The 22,758-nt window shown below is 40.7% G+C and overlaps 1 protein-coding gene and 1 long non-coding RNA gene across 2 annotated transcripts in view; one reads left to right on the top strand and one right to left on the bottom strand.

The window, feature by feature from the left end:
* Positions 1-22,758, bottom strand: part of MESR6 (misexpression suppressor of ras 6) — a 443,740-nt gene that overhangs the window by 365,430 nt on the left and 55,552 nt on the right. The window lies entirely within an intron of this gene.
* LOC122405571 (uncharacterized) lies at positions 19,961-21,795 on the top strand. The gene is made up of 3 exons (XR_006259788.1): positions 19,961-20,065; positions 20,415-20,748; positions 21,522-21,795. It is a non-coding gene; the product is annotated as an uncharacterized lncRNA (long non-coding RNA).

The following is a 22,758-nucleotide window of genomic DNA, read 5'->3' as shown; positions in this document are numbered from 1 at the left end:
AAATCAACACCCAGGCTTCCCTCAAACATGAGAGGGGGAACGGGATTGCGTGTAAATGGAAAAGCATCGCGAGGGGCGAGAGAGCAACGGATATAATAGTTTAGTATATGCACGTAAAATGAAGAAGATAGAACAACGAAAAAGTGAGAAGCGTAAGATAAGCGTACACATAAACTTCTTTACGATTCAGAGCACACCTCGCTCGTTTTTGTTCTCATCCTCCTCCTCCCCCCGCCGTCCCTTTTCCTCCGCTCTTCCTTTCTCTCGTCTCGCACTTATCTCATATATTATTTTGCGTATAGGCATAACACGATATGTATTACACCGTACTGTATATTTTGCGGTCTTTCCGCGACCACTTCCACCCTCGGGAGAGACCGGACGACCAAAAGTCGTTGCCAGCTGCTGGACACAGTAGCCAGCAGGACGTACATTAATGTATCTCATAACGATCTTAATTTAACTCGAGCGAAAATCTCTTGTCTCGACTAAAAGATCTTTCATCGTTGAGATGCACGATGAAAAGCCTGGGAGAGGAGAAAAATCGAACATGTTTTTTTGCTCTGACGTTTTCTTCGTTTTTTAACACGATATCTCGAGCCCGGGGAGTTGAAATTCCGACGGGGAATTAACACAAATTCATTTGTCTTACAAGCCATTCGTCATTTCCATGTGTCTCATGGAAAATGTTTATATCGCATTGGTCAGACCGTTCCAACAGGAGACTCGGACAATTGAACTGTTCTTTTTAATGCACTCGTCATTACTAGATTTTATTGCTTTCAAATACTCGTTACGTTACAAGCTCGAGATCAATTACTCATTAGTTATGGAGGATAATTGAGGATGCAGTTACACATTAACTATTGGGCGAGTGCATTTCTTTTACATCCGCAAATATTTTTAGATCGAGAATACTCCTCGTACACGGCATACTCATTGCTCAACACGTGTTGCCTCAAGGCTCATCCTGATCTTTCTTCATATATGTGTGCTCACTCTCCCCAGACACGATTCAACAATTCTTTAGATTTCCTCGATCGTTCGTTACGGTTATTAAAGATTGATTAATGACCGTGCCTGCGGTATCTGCAACGTTAACTCGTCGAATTCAATCGCCCACGTGTAATAATATCATGTAGCAATGATGTATGATCTGCGAGACCGATAACAAATGATAGTTTAAAAATCACGCTAAATTCATTTGTAACATTTTTACTATTGCTTCATCGAATGAAAAAGAGTGCAATCCGATTAAAAAGATTTCTAATAACATGTTTTGAGAAAAAATGAAGTTTTGCTCATCATCAGACTGCACTCGCGGATGCAGGGAATTTTGGTACGGAGCTCGTTCCACAAGCTTTGGCAATCTAGGAATTAGCGTACTTTACCATGGGCTTGATCTCCTCGAGAAAGGAGGATTGCTCAGTAGTTTTCGTTCGTCCGCATACGAGTGTAATTTGTCCCAAAATATTTATAATTTAAATTCATCGACGGATTGACAGGCATACTAATTGGAATGATACTTCACAGCTAACGAGGGGAAAACGTCAGCAAAACAACACAATAAAATATAGTATATGCCGCAAAAGCTTAAAAACGCATCGCATCAATACAAAATCAAGTTTTTCTTGCATAACCAACGTGGATAATTATCAAAAGGACTTTCCATACGCATTCTCGGCATCTCTCATTTGACGGCTAACATTCGCGTGAGACTGCACATTTAATAGTTGTAAATGCCTCACACGCATTCCCCACGCCCATAAACGATATATCTCGCAACAACGGACAGCGGAAGGACTACCCACTGAGGAACACGATGCTTGTGAACGACGCAAGACACTCGGTTATTACACGATTGCCGTAGGTACAAATAGTGAAAGAGGACCACCTCTATGATATCTCTTCACATTCGAACCGCTTCGGAGACCCTCAAAGAACATACATCAAACTTATAAAAATATTAACCGGCTAAGTATTTTAAAAATGTAAACTTTCTTGACATCTGAACCGCATATTAAAATTATGTTCGACCTCCTGGAGAATTTACTGATTTATGCAAGACAAGTTTATATTTATTATTATTCTCAATGACCGCGAAGAAGTTGACAAGTTCGCTTTGGCCACTTCACCTTTCACAGGATATCTTTGCGCACAAACGTTTTCTTGCGACAAGTCCATTCACAATTTCAATCGTAAATGTGTCACAATAAAATGTGAAAGAATTTAACGATCGTTGAGATACTTACAGTACTAATTTTCAACGACATTGGCGCTCGAATGTCATGGAAAAGGGTTCAATAAATTGGTCGATTTTTTTGGAAATTTTCGAATATTCGACGTCTCAGGAATCGTTCGTTCAGCGACTTGGAAGCTACGACGTCACAGTTGCAATGAATTCTTCGTCAAAAGGATCTTTCGTTCATTTATATCTGGCTGAGAAAGTCATAAAAAATTCACGATGATTTCCGGCTTTTAAATTCGCCATCGTAATCCGGACTGAAGAGCAAATTGATGCGATACTTGAAATTACCACAAACGGATGCCATTGAGATGCACTAGTACACGCGCACTTTGTACAGCTGGTGTACGAACCAGCCACATAGAAATTCCTTCGGTAAAGAAAATACGGGAGACAACCAAACCGAAGGATCTTCGCATTTTCCAATTCCTTTCGCTCGTTAAACTACCCCTTGCTCGTATTTCACACACACATGCATACACTCGTGCAGCCTCTAATCGAGGTATAGCGCCGATCAAAGTACTCGAGGGGTATCGTACGATCGAAAAATTTAGTCCTTATTCTTCCACTGACTTCCTTTGAATTGGCTTGATATTTCGAAAGTGAAATCTGAATGGAGTAACTGAAATTCGCAAAGTTGGATTCCAAAAAAACGAACTAAAAGAAAAAAACAATTTGTAATTTCCCAATTCTATTCCATGCCCAATTTGCAATTCGTAGTTTTGCAACCTGTACCAATGATTGGTGAAATAAAAAATGAATGAAAAAAAAATACTTTTTCATTTATTTCGTTGGACTCGAACGTTGCAAACTCCAGCTTCATGTGTCTAGTACAAATGTTCGATTCGTCGAGGAGTCACAAAAGATGTTATAATAAAAAATTTCTAATTTCTGATAATAAAAATGAGCTTTGTCGATGAATGAATAATTGAAATAAATCCGTAACCTGCCATCTTTCAGCAAAGCTCTAAAATCTTCTAAATCTACAGAAACTATTATACAATTATTTTCAACGATATAATCGGAAAATCCAGGTGTTTTGGTATCGCACATGAAAGTATCTTGCAGCAAGATCAATCCCGGTAGTGTGCAGAAAGCTATTTTTTAACCAATTATTTGCCTCTATTCAAAGTATTAGCATGAATCATCGATAATGATAAATAATAACTGCGCTGTTCGACATCGATAAATTTGAAGGATAACGATCTCCTTCAAGTCTTGACATCGTGTCGATCGGTAATGAACTCTTCCTCCCTCGTGTCCTCCTCGCGCTTTTATCGTGCAACAGACCACTTGATCTCTTTTTTTTAACCTATAAAGAAAAGTCAGGTGGCCCCGGCGATGCTGTAGGTGGTCATAATGAATTTGTGGTCAATTTATCGGCGTGTAACGATCGGCTACAGGCACGAGAAGAGGAGAGAAGACGCGGGATAAGAGAAGGGACGAACGTACAAACAAAAAAGATGGGAGCAAGGGCTGTATCTCCGACGTAGGGACTGACCCACATATTTTTCGCACTGGCTACCGCCACCGCTGTTGGTGATGGATAGTCATTGAAACGAACGCTCGACGGTCACCTGCCACCACCGCGGTGGACACTCCATAAATGGTAGCGAAATAACCACTCGGCATAAATACATTGTAGCATATTTCGAGCAACAAAAAAAAGAAAAACAGTTGAATTCATAGTAACGGAATCGAAACGTTCTTTTCGTACTTCCGGATTAGAAAAATAATCTCAAAAATTCGTCAACATTTTTCTAATGTTTCGAAAACAAATGAGCACGGTCGTTCGTTATTGTTCAACCACAAAAGCATAAACCATCCTGTCCTCGATGGGCCGCAATCAAGTAATAATTGTGAGCATGCATATCGAAACTTACTCACATTTTTCACAGAAATTCGTTCAAAAGTATGGGGATGCTAAAAAATGATTTATTTCGATACAATAATAGCTCGAAACAACTTGCGAGAAAAAAACAACAAAACTAAAATCTTCTGGCTAAGAATACGTAATGGAGCCGAGGAATCCACGAGTACGGCTTGTCAAATTAAATATTTATCACGTGTGTTACGAGAGTATAAAATCAGCATGTAACGTAGGTACAGAAGCGTATCACGATTAGACGAGTAGAATACATGAAATAATCTCTGGGACGTGTCCAACATATACGAGTGAATGAAAGCTCGCTGATCCCATCTCATAATTATCTTGAATTAATAATCAGTATAAAATATTCTATTTTACATTGTAATTTATTGTAATTTATTAATTAAGTTAATTAATTAGGATTATAAGATAATTTAATTGTCCCCGAGTTGATCCCAGTGGCGAGGCTAATTCCCTGCTCACCGGGGATAATTAGTTGATCATTATTTTTCGTGCAAGCTCAATTTCTCAATTATTGAAGCGCGCACATTCTTCGTACGTTGTATAGCTGAGATGAAATTTCGAATTTATGAAAATAAACAATTTCGTCCACGCAGGGGTCAGACTATTTGCGAATTGCAGATTTGAAATGAGAAACGTGTTTTTAGCACGATCCACCAGATTCACTGTTCTCTTGACGTCGACTCTTGCCTGTGTAGCTACTATGCAAACTATTCGGCTGTCGTAGTTGCAGCGGCAAATTTATGAGATGTGCGGTCGGGTCGTTAAAGATGGACGCTAATTATCCGAGATATTGCTAAATAATGAAATTGCTGAGCCATGAAATTATTTATTTATTATTCAATCACCGGTGTGTTCGTTAAGAAGGAAAAAACTTTACCCAGTGTCTTTCCGTGATGTGAGATTACGCGTAAATATCCGAAGAATATATGCGTCGATAGTCCAACCTCTCGACCAATCATGCACGTGTTTTTTCCCCTCGCAAATATCGCGCACAATGTTTCGTCCGGAATTTACTTGCACCTTTCGACGTATCAGGAAACGAGGCTGCCATGCATGTCCTCGTCAATTTCGAAGCGGTCGTCACATTCATTTTGTCTTCCTCGAGAAATCCAAAGCGTCCAAGGCTCGAACCTCATCGTCTCTTATGCAAGCATTCTCTGTCCCTTTGGATTTCTAGATCGTCACGATAATTAGTTTTCTAATTATGCACCAAAGAGAGAGAGAGAAAAATAATCGAAAAACTCAGCATAATGCCCGCTAGCTGCGGCATGATCTACAGTAAAAAATGGAAACTTTGACGCAAACAGCTCGGAAAACTAGAAAACTAGAAATCTTCCAACTCCAAGAAAGAACGCACATAATTTAACAATTTGCAAGTGCGTGTGTCAGTGCGTAAGAGTTGCAACAGAGCCGATGCTCGTTCACTCTCGTCGTGGTTCTTCCACTCACAATTATCGCGTCACTCAAGCATAATGGAGAGAATAGTTGAGGTAGCTCGGACGTTGAACAATTTGCATGTAGGTCTAGACAATAATAGTGTATCTCGTATGCTCCCGTCCGCAAAGAGAGAAAAGAGGGAACACGAGACACGCAAGTGGATTTATTTGCTACCGTTAAAGTGGCCGTCTGGAATACAACGAGTATAAGCTACAAGTAAGAGTGATAAACCGCCCGGATATCTTCTAATTGCGTAATTAAAAAATGTCTTTGGTAACTAGGCTCTGTGGATTGTCGGGTGTTCGGTAACGAAAGTCGCACAGAGGGCGACGCACACGCGCAGCCAAGTTTCGGAATGTTCGAGCGGCATTTATTCGCCGGCGAAGAGCTGACAATCACCGTAGAAAATACTCAAGCATTTCCCACAAGCGATATGTCCGCGTAGCGAAATTCCGTTTCGAGTGAAATCCAACTCCGTTGGTTCACGCGCGTACGTCATATTCGTGTGTACTTTTACAATGTGTATAAGCGCTGTTTATAAGTGCGAGTGTTTCTATTCACCATCTTTATCTTACAGTGTTTCAAAGAATCTCGAGTCTTTGCATTCGCGATGATAAGGTTCTCGCCGCGGTTTCTCCATTCACTCGACCATTGCAATGCTCGCTGTACACGTACACCTTTGTTCGATATGTCTCTGCCTTTCCGCGCAGCATGCCCTTTTCCGTGTCGTTCTTTTATTTCGTACCAAGACAAGCCGAGTTTTATAGGTCCTCGCTAAAATAACGACTCGCTGGTTTAATATTTCCACCGCATTTTCATTATACTCGGATTCATAGATTTTACTCAAGACGAACGAGAAGTCGAGTTGGGCTCTGAGGGAAATACAGATGCCCGTTTAGTCTGGCGAATTCTTAGGATTCTTCAGTTTCTATGGGAATATAAGTAAACGAGTACCTAACACGTAATGGGAGGTACGGTGCGACATACTTCGCGATCGCGGTAAGAAGTATTGATAAAATCGACGCAGCAACAGCGAGGACGAAAAAATTTATGGTACTTTTTATGCCGTCAGTTTTCTCGAGACGAAGCTGACCGACGCAACGAAAGCTCTAGGGAATATTTAAGCCGCCGTCTCCCGAGATCGACCATTTCGTGTGTGTTACTGACAATTTTGTCGACATTCTTTCCGCGATATGTGCAAAGAATTTAAATAAAATAACTTTGTTGCAATGGCCATCGAGCAAGAAGACGATGACACTCGTTTAAACGTGCACTTTGCAACAAGTGTTAGATGGTGTACAATTCGAGCGTTAAATTCGTGAAAACACGCTGGAATGCATCGACGTTGTTTGTGAGATTGCGAGGGTATTATATGTGGACAGCTGCGGCTGCGAGCAAACCTCTCCGATAAATGCAACGCGTCGATTAATGAAATACCAATAAAACAAAGAGCTCATATAATATGCAACGAATCGAGCCTGAGACGATCCATTTAAGTACTTCCTCGCACACTCGCTCCTTTTTGCACTCTTCCAATGAACGCGGCGTGCTCATATTATGGTATCGCTAGAGTCGGCGTCATTGCCCCCTCGTTATGGCGAACGAGCTACAAAACGTTTCGACGCCTTCATAATTCATCGGGTTAAACAGATTGTACATGAGCCGGCATTGCCGTTAGAGAGATCGTAAACCGAATTACGAGTCGAATGTTTTGTGTTTTTATTTTTTTTTTTTTTTTTTTTTTTTTTTCAATTCGTTTCAACTATAGTCATCATAGTTGTATTTAATAAAATTCTACTACGAGCAATGATTGAAAATGAAAACAAAAAGATAACGACGCGAGTCACTTGGAACGACAGATATTAAAAAGTAGTCTTTGCTAAACTTTTTTACACAATTTTCAATGCTTACCATGCAAATGGAGAACATAATTTCTCGTGAATAAAATATTAACATCATTCGATAGAAAATTCAGCTAATTTTACTGAATGTAATTGGTACATTTTTTATGGGCGATCGCATTGAACATTTTTGAACATTCATAGAAACTTGTTCGTAAATGACTCGACTGTAAAATTGTATGTTTTATTATCTTCTTTGAATAATCTATTATTTTAATCGTGCTGAAGAAATTTCGAAAAAAATTTCAAATCATATTTATAAATATTTTTTCATACACTGCGGTACGTAAACGAACACATTCTTATGCCACCTGCATAAAACAAACGACGGTGGTGACTATTGAGCCAGTGCGGAAAGTATATAAGGAATACGAAAGTATATGCGAAACAACGCGGTCCGGACACTGAACCACGATTCGTTTAATTGCTCGGTGCGTAGAGACGCGAATAATTATGCTTAACGGCTTTGCCGATTCCTAAAAGGCTTTCATTGTACGCAAGCATAACGCAGAGAAAAAATACGTTGAAACTCGGTTTTGCTTATGCGTGATCACTCTCTCTCTCTCTCTTTCTTCTTGCCTGAAAGTAAAAAGCCTACGTTTATGCTTAACAACTTTGGAAACTTCAAGCTACGTCACTCAACTACTATCACCGCTACTAAACTTCATTTTTACTACTTTCACTGTCATTCTTCATCGTTATTTTGAAAATTCGATTTCACATAAAAGGTACGAGCAAAAAAATTGCATGTCAGAAAAATTATTGACTCGATGCTACCACGATATTTTACTGAAATGTCTGATACTCAGATTTTCGAGTGTTTTTCTGTTCTCATACAATCTTACGACGAATAATGAATGCCATTTTCGTGGGACGAAAGTTTTTTCGAACAGGCTTACATTGCGCAGAATTTATTTCAAGATCTCAATACCACAAGGAAATGAAATCTTCGAAAAAAAAATTTCATTGGAAGATTATTTTCGTGATGAATTGAGAGAAAAGGGAAGGTCGAATAATCGATCGGTAATCGTCGAGTCGGAGTACAAGGAATCCCATAATTTAATTCATTAGTCAATTATGTACAAATCGAAAGGCAGCAAATTCGAGGGGCGTTGAATTTTTAATGGCACCGATATGTAGAGTGAATCATACAAAGTTGAGACAGGAAATAATGGATGACGATGCCTTAATAATTTAGGTTGCTGCTAATGGTCGGGTTTTTGAGGTCGCAAATACGAAAATTACTGTGAGCTACGGGGTCTCGCCCGTTGTTCGTATGCCTTCGATATTTCTCCACTTCCGGCTCGAGAAATCGATTTCGGATCACCGCGAGGATGGCTGTCCCGCTGGATTTTTATCATCCTGCGCGTATTTTTCTTAGATTCTTCTCAATACAATTTTTCCGTTTCATCCGAGCGAAACGGAGCAAGGTCAGCCTGGATTTCATTGCGTGGCATGGCCACCCCTCGTTTTACATACAACCGGACGTCCCAATTAAGCCGCCATTGTGATCGAATCAGGAAGGCAAATCGTTTCGAGTCCTTAGAATTTCTATGTCCACTATACCTATACGAGCATGCTACCGACCATGCTCTCTTTTCTCTCTTCGTCTCCTACACCGTTGAGATTGATTTTAGCATAAACTGCGAGTAACTGGAGAAGGATAGAAGGCGGAAGAAAGGACTCGAAAAAGAGCGCCGGAGCTAATCAGTTTTGTGTGTTTGCCTTTTTCAGTGGGGAGATTTTTCATGGGCAAGTGAACCCTCGTTATCGGAGTTGATTCTGACATTCGAAAGTGCGAGAATAATACGTTATTTGATATTTTTTTGATGACTGCGACTCTGCGGAGTTTAGGTTCGGCTTTTCCCTTCTCGTGAGCGCGCCTGAGGAAGAAATTTATTATTCATAAGTATAAATTTAGCGATTCGTTCGTGAGGAAACATTGCGCGAACTCGTAACATCGATAATTTTATCCTAAAACCTCCATGAGTCTGGTTTGTGGAAAGCTACACAAATTCAATGCTCCATTCGCACGGACACGACGAGGTCAATCGTGAGACCTTTTCGATTCGAATAAAAATTCGCAGACAATAATTCACCTATCCAGATGCGATTTTTTTCTCCAACGACACTCTTGAACCGGAAATTTAAGAGCGGGGGACAAATAATTCAGCGCAGGAAGTCCTCGGCATCGCTGCGCTGCGAACGTACTACGCGTGGCCTTGCCGCATTGTGTCCTATCGTGCCATTTTTTTTCTTTCATTTTCAAGATTCTTGTTCTTTGTGTTTTCTATTTGTACAATAACTACGACGACCGTTTCCGGTACAAGACGAGCAATTTTTAACTCGCTTCCTCGGATGGTCCAAAACACTTTTGTTCTTCCCTTTCGCGAAAGCCTGGAGGCGAAACGATTTTTTTGTTTGCACGCGCTCAACTCGCATAGGAGCTCTCCGAAGTACAAAAATAACGTGCGGCCCGTTTCAGTAAGGTTCTTCGTGCTCCCACGAATATTCGCAACAGCGAAAATTTACAAAAATTTACAATATTTACGAAATAAATGAACATTTCACTCGTCGTTATTACTGATATTTTCAAAATCCTCTTTGCATTTCTGTTTTTCATTAAAAAAAAAAAAAAAAAAAAAACATTGTTAATCTACAAAGTGCCAACTGTACGTTCCTCATTTCATTAACCAAGCAATGTTTTTTTCTTTAGTTCTATTACTGTGTATCGATTTTTATTACATGCAAGAGTGAAAGAATTTGAAGGCTGTTGGTTCCGAACGAATACCGAGTACCGCGAAGTAAGAGTGGGACAAAGAGTCTGATTGTAGGATTCGAGGAGTGAGAACGAAACCCCGAAGAAGTGAATTCTCCTAACGAAAGCAACGGGCGTATAGGCACAAGCTCGAATTGCAAAAGGGAGAAAATAGAAGATAAATAAAAAAGAAGAAAGGGTGAAAAAAAGCTTTTTTCAATGGATAGACGCGGAGAGGTGGAGGAAGGAAAATAAAAAACGTCGAAAAAAAGTAGAAGCGAGAAGAATGTGAATACTTTGTAGTACTGCCAACTGCACTACTATACCCAATGTGTATACGTTCGTAGATGTATGCGAAGCCGTTACACACCCGTGCCCGGGATTGAAACCGAATGGCGCTCACAATGACCGGTAACGAACAATGGTCACTCGTTTTTGACGGCAATGAATTTGAACCGGGACTTTTTGTTGACGCCATAATAGATATTAATGAAACCTATGCGGAATTGCTCGGTCAAATCGATAGCGAGACTACATAGAATAAATACTCACACTTGTATAAAGTGTTGCAGGACGGACGATTTTTTTAGCGGAGAAAAAACGATTTGTGTGCAGACGCAATGAATTTCATTAGGTTTTAACGCAAAAATGAGGATTTAAGGAAACCATTGCTTGAATTGAGATGACTTGCAGTCACAATTTTGCTACATAAAGCCGAGAACAGGTACGAAGAAAATAGAGCCATTGGAAATTTCCCTGAATTCCTGATGTGAGAAAGTCGAGAAACATGCGAGCTTCTCTTGAATAAAGCGAAAGGTCGAGTGGGCAGATTTATTTGATTTGTTGTAAAGGATTTTTTCGACGGAGTTGAAGAACAGCATGCAGGAGTTAATTTTCAGGCATGCTCCGTGAGAACCATTTGTGTTTTACGATTTGAAATAACGTAAATAGAAAACAGCGCGTGGAAAAAGTAAATTGAAAGGAGAGTGTACGATAAACATTGTCGAAGATTCAGTTATCACCGAATAGAATTTAGAATCCAATTACACGAAATTTATCGCTCGTCCGGACAATGGAATTGTCGAGATAATAATGTTTTAATGGATTGAAATATAATGGACGGATGAAAATAATCGCGTATATGGGGTCGATAGGAGGTTTCGCCGTATGGCGAGAGGATAAGCGACGCTCGCAAGTCGCGCAATTAGGGAGAAAATGGACGAGATTGCCGTCGCGCGGCGTGAGACAAGCGAAAGCGACGGAACGTTCGGCCTAAATCAGGACCCGACGACATTTATACCGTTTCGTCGATTACAAACCACGTGCATTCGCAAAAAAATTTCCCCCCCTCGCCTCGATCACCTAATGAAAACTTTTCCTTTTCATTATCGTTTTATTGTTTACAAAATAGTTCACTCATTATTATTCAACGAAATCAATTATTATCGATTGTTCGATGGAGTGCGTCATTTTAGGACAACTTTTTTTTACCATGGTGCTCGAAAGTCTTTAGTTAACGTCCAAAAACGAAGCCTCGCGAAAGAGTATCGTTGTCAAACAATATTTAGCGGTCGCGAATCGAAATTAAAAATTTCCTATTTGATTATAGCATTGAAAAAATTGTTATCCTCATTATTATTGGTACACCGCCCTGCAAATTTTCATGTAGCTCTCCGGATGGATTTTCGTGGAAAACTTGATATTCTACAATGAAGTCCATTGTACCGCATGTCCGTAAATTCAAATTATTCTCGGCATCATTACTAAAAGTGAATTTTATATGAAAATGTCTACATAAACGGTTGTATCACCTGAATTATTGAATATACAGAAAACATTCAAATGACAACTTTGTAGATAAACAAATTTGCTGGAAAAAAGTCTTATCAGCTGAGACTGTAAATTCAACCCTTTCCGAGTTACAGAGAGTTTAAATAAATTCTATATGTATATTTTTTGAAAGCTTTTGAAAAATCTTAAGATCGACGCCGTCCTTTGATTGTCAAGTTGTCGATTATCTTTCGATTATGAATGTACAAACTGCCAAAGGAGACAACAATATCCATAAGAAAATGAAGAATAGCGTCCAATTATCAAATAGAAAGGATCGTAAACACGACATACGATGTGTTCCTCAAATACTCTTCGTTGCTGAGATTCGCCATGATAAAAAATTTAGCCCAAGCTCAACGCGTGACTCGGCTCAGCTAAGCAATCAAAACGAATGATACCATAAACGCCATGAGAGCCTACCGGTTGCGGTGCTCATGTGATTTAGCGATAATAATTTGACCCTCTGTGCCTTCGAGAAAAAACAATAGGACAGCGGACTGTTCAGTATTCGAAACGAATAATGTTTGACACTTCAATCGTGTACCGAGCCTACCAAGATTGATTTATTTTTCAATGTAATTATCGCCGTAAAAATTATGCTGAAGAAAAACCGCGGTATTTTCTGTTCATCGACCCATTTTAACCAACAGTACGAAAACAACCGTAATTTTCTGCCAGTACCCGCAAATTTTTCATAAGTGGCGGTTTCACGTTCAAGAAGCATTTTAAAGGCACAGGGTAAAGTTCAAAAGCGTGGCTGTCCCGAAAAATTTTTCGATAAAGTTTTTTTCATCGTTTCCGTCAGTCAGTAGACATGTCTAATAATGATGATGAGACGGGGAAACTCAAAAATTTTCCGTACAACTTTGTTTTTTGAGTGGGTAAACAATTTTTCGATTTTAACATTTTCACAATTTCAAGCATGACGGAATATTTCAAGGCTGAACCCTCCGACTAAGAAAAGCAAAAAAGTAAGAATGGCAAGCAATGAAGATGGCTGTGAAATTGATCTAATGAACAAGACCACATGCGAATCGAATTTCACATTTTTTTCGTTAAAAAAGCAATTTTCTGTGGGTCAACAGCAACCTCCGCACTAAAAAAATCACTCTCCTCATTATCAATCCCATTTTTCATTGATAATAAAATAAGATCATTTTTTTTTAACTACACTGTTTGGAAAGAAGTCGAAAATTGATCCGCCTCACGTTATTTCTCGCAAGTCCTCAAATGTCCCCAATTTTCAACGGTCGTTCGCACCGCATTTTCTTTTTATTTTTTGAAGTACTTTCAAATAGTCTTTAACCAGAAGTAATTTTATGCACGAGAGCCATATTTGCAACACTTGTTTTGCACACAATTGGTTTCCAGAGAACGTGAAACTTCCAAAGGGTTAACTATAAGGCTACGTAGGGAAAATGGAGAATTATATCGCTCCGCCTTAACGACTAAATAATGGGGGATTGAAGGAAGATATGGTCTCGTAATAGTATAATAAATGCATGTCAATTAAAAATGAGTGCAGTTGGGTCGAGGATAATTAAGGCATATATTTGAAAGGGTTTGCATACGGGCATGTGAATAAGATAGACACCTGGATTCGGTCATAGCTATCGAAGGCATGCAAATTGGCTTCAGATTGAGAAAGCTTCACGCGACGGTTGAGTTAACGAGGACTGTTTAGCCCGCATCCTCATAATCGTTATATCAACAGTACAAAGTTTTCAACATCAAAGAAACTCATTCGGTAGCCAAATGATATTCGCATCTTTGTGTTGCTCCGACTGATGGAACGGAAATACTAACCCTCATGCATTTCGCGTTTTTTATGGAAAGGGGTTGCTGCGCGTGGCTACTGGATAAATAATGAAAATAAAAATCGCATTCGTATGATCATTCGAAACGTCTGATCAGCAACGAACTTTTTAATTCGACCAAAACTTGACGTTTGGAAAAGGCAATGAAGCACCTGTCAAAAGACACTGAAAAGTATCACTAAGGAATGATTTTTTAGGATAACTCATCAGAGAAAAACTGTTGCTGCGTGTCCGTATAATCTCTTGATGATTCGATAAAGTAAACTTTCACCCGAAAAGATTGAGATCTCGATCTACAGCAATGTAGTACTAAGTACACAAGCGATCGGATCGTGATCTAATGTACATGCAACGAGATTTATAATAAACTAGTATGGAATTTAACGGTCAAGCGTTGAGTTACATTTTACGGTTCAGGTGTTAGCGTGTAATATATCAAGGTGAAAAATGAGATAAGCCCAGAGGGGAAGGTGGCTCCGGATGCGACCTGAATCTTGTGCGAAATGTTGGAGATGGAGGTAAATAGTGTATGCAACGCATGGTCGAACACGTACCGAGGTAAGAGAGGGAGGAGGTGAGGGAATTAAACAGATTCTCTCGACAAGACTACTTCGCTCCGTCTCGAACGTGTACAGAGTCGGCAACACGTGCTCTCATACGAGTCTCTTTTATACGTCACGAGATTCACTGCTTAGTTGGCCTTTTCGTCGTTATCTTTCTTTCTCTTTCTACCAGTTGTAAGACACTGGAGTAGAAAATCTCGTGGGAAGTTTTCACTTCACGTTCCACGTTTGAACCAACAAGTATTTACACGAGAAACCCCCTCAGCCCTCTCCGCTAAAATCGCTGCTGCAAAAACCGTGGGTGGATAACGCGACCACGTGCCTCTTAATCTAAGCACGACATTCTTCTGGTCGAATAAAATTCCCAGTATTCTCGCCAGCATCTCCACTCCGCGACTATGTTGAAATCATATTTGGGGAATCGGGAGGTTGAGAAGATTTCGAAAATTTCGAGTGTCGAAACGCGAGACAGTGGATAAAAATCAATTGAGAAAAAGTGCTGATAAGATTCGGTGAAAAATAAAGAGAAGTCAAGATTTTCAAGATACTTACTAAGATATTCTTGGTAATTGAGTGTTTATTTTCCCCGTAATTTCAGGTTGCGATGAGCTTCGAGTGCAAAAAATCACGTTATCTTCATCTCTTGCCCACGAGGTTTAAGAAAGAAAAGGCAAGTCTTGACCATAACATTTTTTTCAACGGTATTGAATACTGATGAACGGTTGTAAAATTTGCTTTTATAGTTTTTGATCCAGATTACAGATTTGCCGTTTCCGAGAAGAACGACCGCAGAAATGGCAGTCACCGAGTGAAATATACCAGTAGTAACACACAGGGAGAACTGTTAAAGTGGTTATACAGCTCATTTGTTTGAGTAACCGTCGGATTTATTACCACGGCGGACCACCTGCTCCAGCAGCTTCTCCACTTCTTCTTTTTCAATAGTTTTCATACACTTCCGAGGCTTCAACACACGAGAAAAATTTGCTGATTTTACATTTGCCTAGACCTCGGACGATCGATCAATTGCACGAATTCATAAATATTTGAAAAAGTAACGATACTGTTTTCCTTTTTTTACTCTTTTTCTGCCAAACTCATTCTCCCAATCGATTCTGATGAATTGGTACGCGTTCAAGATCTGTAAGGATGGGTATACTCGGGATGAAAAAAAAAAATATTTTTTTAAAGTTATGTTTCTTCTGACAGAAGCTTTTGATGTAAATTTTTCTATTCACAAAAGAATCAACCACTCGTAAAATGAAAACCGATTAACAAAGCCGAGCAAACCGTTTTGAAAAGAATTTGCAAAATCAGTTATGTTCAACGAGGCAAGCTCACTGTAGAACTTTATAACTTCGATTGACCAAAAAACATGCATCGATCACCACGAAATTACAAGAATACAAGAAATTGGCATAAAGAATGCAGGTGCATTCGAGCGTTCATTTCCGCAACCGAATTCCTGGCCGTTATTTGAAGGAAAGAAAAAAGGAGAAGAAAAGTGCCGACCAAGAAACGTGTCGCTCTCGTGCACCCCGAGAATTTGCGACGCGAAGGTCACTCGAGTTGCGACGGAGAATTGCGAGCGAGCTGGAGTGCAATCGTGCGACTACTGTCCCGTCTAAATAAGTACGCGCATATGCAACAACCGCCGGTCAAATTCCGCGGAAGGCGATCGACGATGCATGACATCGACCGTGTCAAATATTTAGGCCGTTTCCCATTCCGCGTGTCCGCATACCTCGTGTCCGGCTTACCAACCTCTTTCTATCCCACTGTCTTATTCTTGCTTGTTTAAAAGCCAACTGGCACGGGGACTTTACTTACCACATCGCACTACGACATTCGCAACAAATTGCTTCGAAAATTTCTCATCCAGTAAGACCCTGAGAGAGGATCGGAATGAATTCAGAAACTCCGGAAGTACAATTCACGATTGGGAAGCACGAAGTTTTTGCTGCGAATATTTAGCGATTGTACATCGTCCATTCGAAGAGTGCGAATCTGTACAATTCTGAAGGAAAAAATAGCGTTGAATGTCCGCAGTTTCCGTTTTGGGTCTTGATCGTGAGACATACGCGCGCAGATAAGAAACGGTAGAACGAGTTATTCGTCGGCGTTTGGTGAGATCAGGAACTCGGTGTAATTGAAACAGGCTCAAATAAACGCCGAACCATAAGAACAGATTGTTAGATTCCGATAAACTAGTCAATCGTTAATTATCACAGCGCGCAGCTGCGTTTAATTAATAAAATTTCTTTTTTTCCATCGTCCAATGTCCAAACGAAATATCTCGAAGCGTTTTTATCGGCTCGCCATCCAAGTGCTTTCCACGTCAGTACCTACTCCGTTGCGGAAAAATTCCTTTCTACAAAACCCTCTGAAATATTCGCGCCTTCTATTCGACGCATTGCGAGAGAAAATTTGCAGCTCCTTACGCGAGTGGCTTCGGTCACCAGTCGACACGGGAACGCGTAAGAAATTCAACAATTTTCTGCAATACTTCGAAATAAAAAGTTTACGATGTGACGCAGATATGAAAAGTATTTGAATTTACTCAATAAAAATTTAATTAAGTGCTCAAAATAATGAGGAAAAAGGGAATAAAAATCGCCCCCATACCCGATGAAAGGATGATGAAGAAAAACAGATAGCACGAGAGGCGAGTGACGATTGCTTCACCGCGTAATAAGTACTATACTTGTAATAACCTCTTGATTAACCTGCCGCAACTTCTTTACTGCAAAAAGACCAGTGAAATTGCCTCGTAACCAGATAACCCCGTCAAATCTACTCCGTAGCGGTCATCAAAAGTTCTACGTCCATCGATACATCTCTGTCAGCCATAAGATCGTTTCTTGCATCATCTCTATGCACAAGCGCCCCGATAAGTTCGTTCACTCATGCCTTGACCGCGCGCGATCTCTCGAGGCGATTCACATTTCAATCGCAAAAGCGTTATCAAGAGGCACCTTGTCAGAAGGCGGACGATGGTCACGGATGGGAGGTAAAAAATAAGAGATTTCAATGATTTACGGTGGTGATCAAAAGTGGCTTGACACGATGAGCGCACACGGCGCGTACGCCGATTTCGTATGTATTTTACATTGTAACTTGCTGCGCGAGTTTAGCCGATGATCTGGAGGCGAAAATCAATTGGTTGTCGAGCGCACTCGATCGAGTTTTTAGACGAGCAAGTTTTAGCGCGAAAGAACCGGTTGCGTGAGATGTTATTCGATGCAGCCGGTCTTGCGCGGCACCTTAACACGTACTCACGAATGTCTTTAGCAGTGTGTATACATTTGTTGATGACTCCAAGAGCGAAAAGGGCTCGATTCGCGAGGGTTTCGCTTCTCGAGAAGCCTTTTTCTCGTTAGGGCGATTTAACCCATAAATATATGTGTATGCGAACCGGTATGCGATATTCTTTCGATATGGTGGACGAATTACCTGCTACCGCGACTGCAACCGCCTGTACCAAGAGCCCCAACGGACCCAACCAAGAGAGAGCACATACGCACACGCCCCGAAATTGCTTCGATTATCAGGTGCTCGCGAGCGAGAGAGCTCGCTTACACAGCCACAGCTGCGTATTATATTTCATTGGTTCGAGGCGCGGTGGCAATGCCAACAGCAAGACGCATCGCTTCTCTATACTGCACGTATTTCCCGGAAGAAAAGGAGAAGGGAATATAACCGCGTTGCGATCGACCCTCTTGCAACATAACTCGCGCTCATTGATTAATCAGTGCAACTATATGAGCACATGTGTACCCGAGATTGCTAGTAATATTGGACCACGAATTTTTATGGATTGTACACGTAGGCCTCGTAGCTACAACTCGTATTCTCGGGATTAAATTCTCTTCTCTTCGGATTCAATCAATTTTTCGTTGTCAGACTCGCTAATTTCGTTACTTTGATGAAAAAATATGACGCTAATGAGACTGATTCAACGGCAGGATGTTCAGAAACGTTCGAGACTCGTTGCTTCGATATCTTCAGACTTGCTGTAGACTCGTGTAATACAAAATTCATCGCTGCACGATTTGGTTAGCTACACGTTCTATGATACGGTGGGCATGGAATTTTGTTAGTTTTCGCATGTTAAAAATGATATGTTAGAGAAAACTGAGAAATTTGAGACCTTGAATACCTACTAATTTCGGTGTAAACGTTTTTGATGTTTTTTTAATCAATAGAAAACACGAAATCGCACATCGCTTCGTATTCAGCGGGTTCGTTGGACCGGTCTCTTTGGCGATTCGATAAATCGAAGGGGTTTAAATGCAATCGGCATACAGAGCCCCGTGCCGATGCAAGTTTCGCGTAGCCCTTAATTGCCTTGCTAATAGGGCTCGGCATTAACCTCGTAAATAAGAAAGGCTCAGTTTTTTATCTCACTCCCACTTTCTACGGTACAACCGAGTTGAAAAATCCTTCAGATTTGTGATACACGAACGAAAGAAAAGAAAAAGGAGCTCCTCATTCAATTTGTTCAGCAAGAAATGGATCCTATCTCGATCGAATTCGATGCGAACGCAAACCTCCGATGTTAGCTATCTACGATCATCAATTACGAGCTCGTCTTCGTGTCGATCGAATTGGGATTTCCATCAATGAAAGACTCGTTTTTAAGGATCAACTGCTTTCAGTATTTTCTGTTTTTTTTTTTTACCAAGAATTTTGCCAGTGTACCTTGGCAGGGGGGAATGTTATTATTACGACGGAGCACACTAATTTTCAAATGAATGCAATTAAGTTGTTGTTTGAAGTTTGGAATTTTCGCCTTCCTCATGGGATGAAGAATCCTGGATATATTTCCATACGAATTTACCTCATTCTGCATGCAAAGATCGCCGTCAAAACTTCACGTAATGCCTTAACGAGTTAATACATTTACCGCGGAAACGTATATCGTTGCTCCTCGCCTTGCCGTCAGAAAGTTTGACTCGTTCGCTGAATATTTGTTTATTCTATAATTGTATTTGGTAAACTAATGAGGTACAGAAAATGAAAATTACGGGAATAACTCGAGCTACATGGATTTTCTATCTCATTAAAAAAGTCAATAGCACGCTATCGTTAAACAATGGTTTTACTTATAGATTTTCCTTTTGGTAGAAAATCCTTGGGGATCTACGAGAATGTTCCAAATTAATGGATCGTTAATTTACTTTTTATACGGCAGAGTCTATGGATAAAAGCGAGGAAGAGAGGATGAGAAAAAATGAGACGAGTACCCTCGGGGTTGGGGCGGTGTATTTGCGAGGTCGGATGACTTTGTGTGAAGAAGGTAAAAGGATTTCCCCATCAGATCCAGAGAGGAGGAGGCATTCAGGGGAAAGCAAGGGAGAGACTGATGGTGAGTATTTTACGATCTCGGTGGATGCGACGGGGTGGAAAGAGTGGCTTCGGGAGAGAACGGTGAAAGAGTGCATTAATTAATTAGGAATCTCGCTAATTCAAGCAAAAATGGCCGACTACTGGGCGTGGCAAATCGATAGACCGAAACGCGACGAGTGAAACGTGTTTCTTTGGGTCTCTCACGCCCCTATGATTACTGCAGAGCCTCTCGGCAAAGGCAGACGAGCAGAAGCACCCTCTGTACCCGGTACGCGTTTCATTTTTTTCCTTTTTAATCATCTCAGCGCCATATCGTTTGACCTCGCTGATGGAAATAAAAATCATCGACATGAAAATATATCCGGTCGAGTGGACAAGTTGATACTTTTTTTACCATATCTCTCGACGCGTAGCAAATTTTAATTAGAGACTGCTAAAATAATAAAGTCAAATTATCTGATTGGAGAAAAAATCCCCGGAATCCGAAATCATCGACTTTCTGATAATATTCTCAGAGCAACTGAAGTAAATATACATTGAAAGCATGCGAGAACATTCCGTACTAAATTCAAGCTGACAACTACATTCCACGCACTAATTATAATTATTCCTTTCAGTTTGTACCGCAGTTAAAAGCTTTGCAGGATATTCACTTCGTGTATGAAGTAACAAGAAAAAATGGTGGCAAAATTCGCGCCCTGGGGAATGAGATCGACAAAAAAAGCGCTGAAAAAAATCAAAGCTCAGCTGCGAAGATGCGAAATTAAATAATTCGCCATAATGGCCTACAACACATCGGTATGGCAAAAAGGGAGGCAAAATTTGTAAAAAAAAAAAAAAAAGAAAAAAGAGGGTGAGATCGTTATCGAGCTATCTCGACGATAAACGCCGCATTCTCGTTAGCCCATGCGAAGGCGCGAGCATTCTTAAACTCGTGGGTTGCGATAGGAGGTAAGTTGGAAAGATTGCAAAGGAAAATAACAACACCCTCGAGCTCTCATACGCGCGAGTTTAGCGGCGATGTATTCGTTACGAATTTTACGAGCTCTGAAATAAGTTACCCAATGGTTATCGGCTGCTTTGCTATCCTGGATTTACATCGCCACTGTTAAACTCTGAGAGTGCATACATATCGTTATAGATATAGCGCAGAGAAAGCCTTAAAGCGTATACAAATAATAAATATTTATACAAAGCCATCTATTGGACTTTTCTGGGTGCGATCATAAGCAGTAGTCGTTTAAAATACCGTTATTTATCCAACGAGATGGCATATTACGTGCTAGGAGAAGCTGCTTCCCCGTCTCTCCACCTTAATGTGCCTCGTACACTTTCTGCAATCTCAAGGATCACTGAGTTTTATGCAGCATAGATTATTATCGATGTATTGAAATTAGGAAGTCGTATCGAGTACACCGCTAACATTCCAGGTTTAACGATTATCGAGAAAATATCGTGCTTCGGTAAAATCCTATTTTCAACATGCGAACACTATTTTTTGTAAGCTATCCAAGTACGTTTCGCGCTTTACGATTTCATGTAAGCATATAGTTTCAACCCTGCTCAATTAATTGGATGCGATAGGTTGCCAGGGTTAATTGGTATCGAGGTCACCTATCTTGCACCAACACTCTCCCACAAAATTCGGTGTTTTTTTTGCCCGTAGCTCGTACTAGCTGTTTATTGGAGAGAGCAAAGAAATGAAAGTGGAAATTTGCTTATAGAAAACTATCCTGGATGAATCCTAGAGACGCGAAGTATTTCATTAAAATCGTAAAAGCCTTTGCGAAAGAGGACATCAACAACGACGATCGCTTGACACGAAGCCTCCTTCCCAACCTGGTTTTTAGTATGCAGCTGCACTGCACTATACGTGCGGCATTGCACTCGGCAATATGCCTGCACACCTAACGATGATACATGACTGTATGGGCTAACCTCACGACCCGATAAGTCATAAATACATTTGTTACTAGTATTTTGTACGTACTCAGTACAGAGAGGCGAGGGAAGCTCGTGGAGGCTTTTCTCATGGAAATACGTTAGGACCGAAGCAAACACAATATCAATACGAGAGCCGGTATAACAATAAATAAATTCCAGTAGTTACGAACCGGATTTACTTGATTTCTGTATACGTAAATTTCGACTTTTAACATCGAATATCGTGGCATCTGGATCGAGGAACTGCAGTTTCAAATTTTCAACCGAAGCTCCGATGCTGATTCCTCGAAGCTCCAACGCGCAGCGGCACTCGGCAATGATTTTCAAACTCACAAAAAAAATTGACCGGGAATTGAAGTTAACTTTGATCTGCCATCCTGAATGAGAATAATGACCTGTGGACACTCGTGATAGTCTCGGAATTGAAATCCGAGGACCTCCATTCTGTGGGCGTTCTCTCCATTTTGTTTCGATGAATCCGGCTCGAAGGGTAGATTCGCAAGAAAATGATATTCCATATATTAGCCGAAGTCACGCGAATGGTACACGCGGGAAGAGTCTTCGTTTGGGTGTGAAATTTATCACCTTTGAATAGGAAGTTGGTCATTCCGTCACGGTAAGGATAAGTGGACATTAGTCAAGGTGGACTGGCTCCGCGGGACATCCCCCGGCGGTCTTTCTTCAGCAGTATCATGCAGAATACAATGAGAAAGGTGTTTCTCCCTATCTTAGCTTCTCCAATCATAATTTGCATAACAATCGAGTAGAGCCGCAGTTATTGGAGGTTGCATGATGGTTTATACATAATATTTGTGACGGCAGTGTCGTAATCGTCGTCGTCCATGCTCTGATCCAAGTGAACCGCACCAGCTTCCGGTCGTCAACTTCCGGTGGATACTCTTCATTCGCGAAGGAGGTTTAGCGCAAAGGCGAACTCGGTGTACGGAACGATGTATCCTTATTCCGGGCTCCCTCGCTCACCAATGCTTCCGGTCGGTCGGGGTAGAATGACGTTGT

Source organism: Venturia canescens, chromosome 1 (genome assembly GCF_019457755.1).
Source record: "Venturia canescens isolate UGA chromosome 1, ASM1945775v1, whole genome shotgun sequence".
In the NCBI taxonomy this organism is placed as follows: domain Eukaryota; kingdom Metazoa; phylum Arthropoda; class Insecta; order Hymenoptera; family Ichneumonidae; genus Venturia; species Venturia canescens.
The sequence above is the reverse complement of the archived record's forward strand: the minus strand, read 5'-3'. Positions and strand labels throughout refer to the sequence as shown.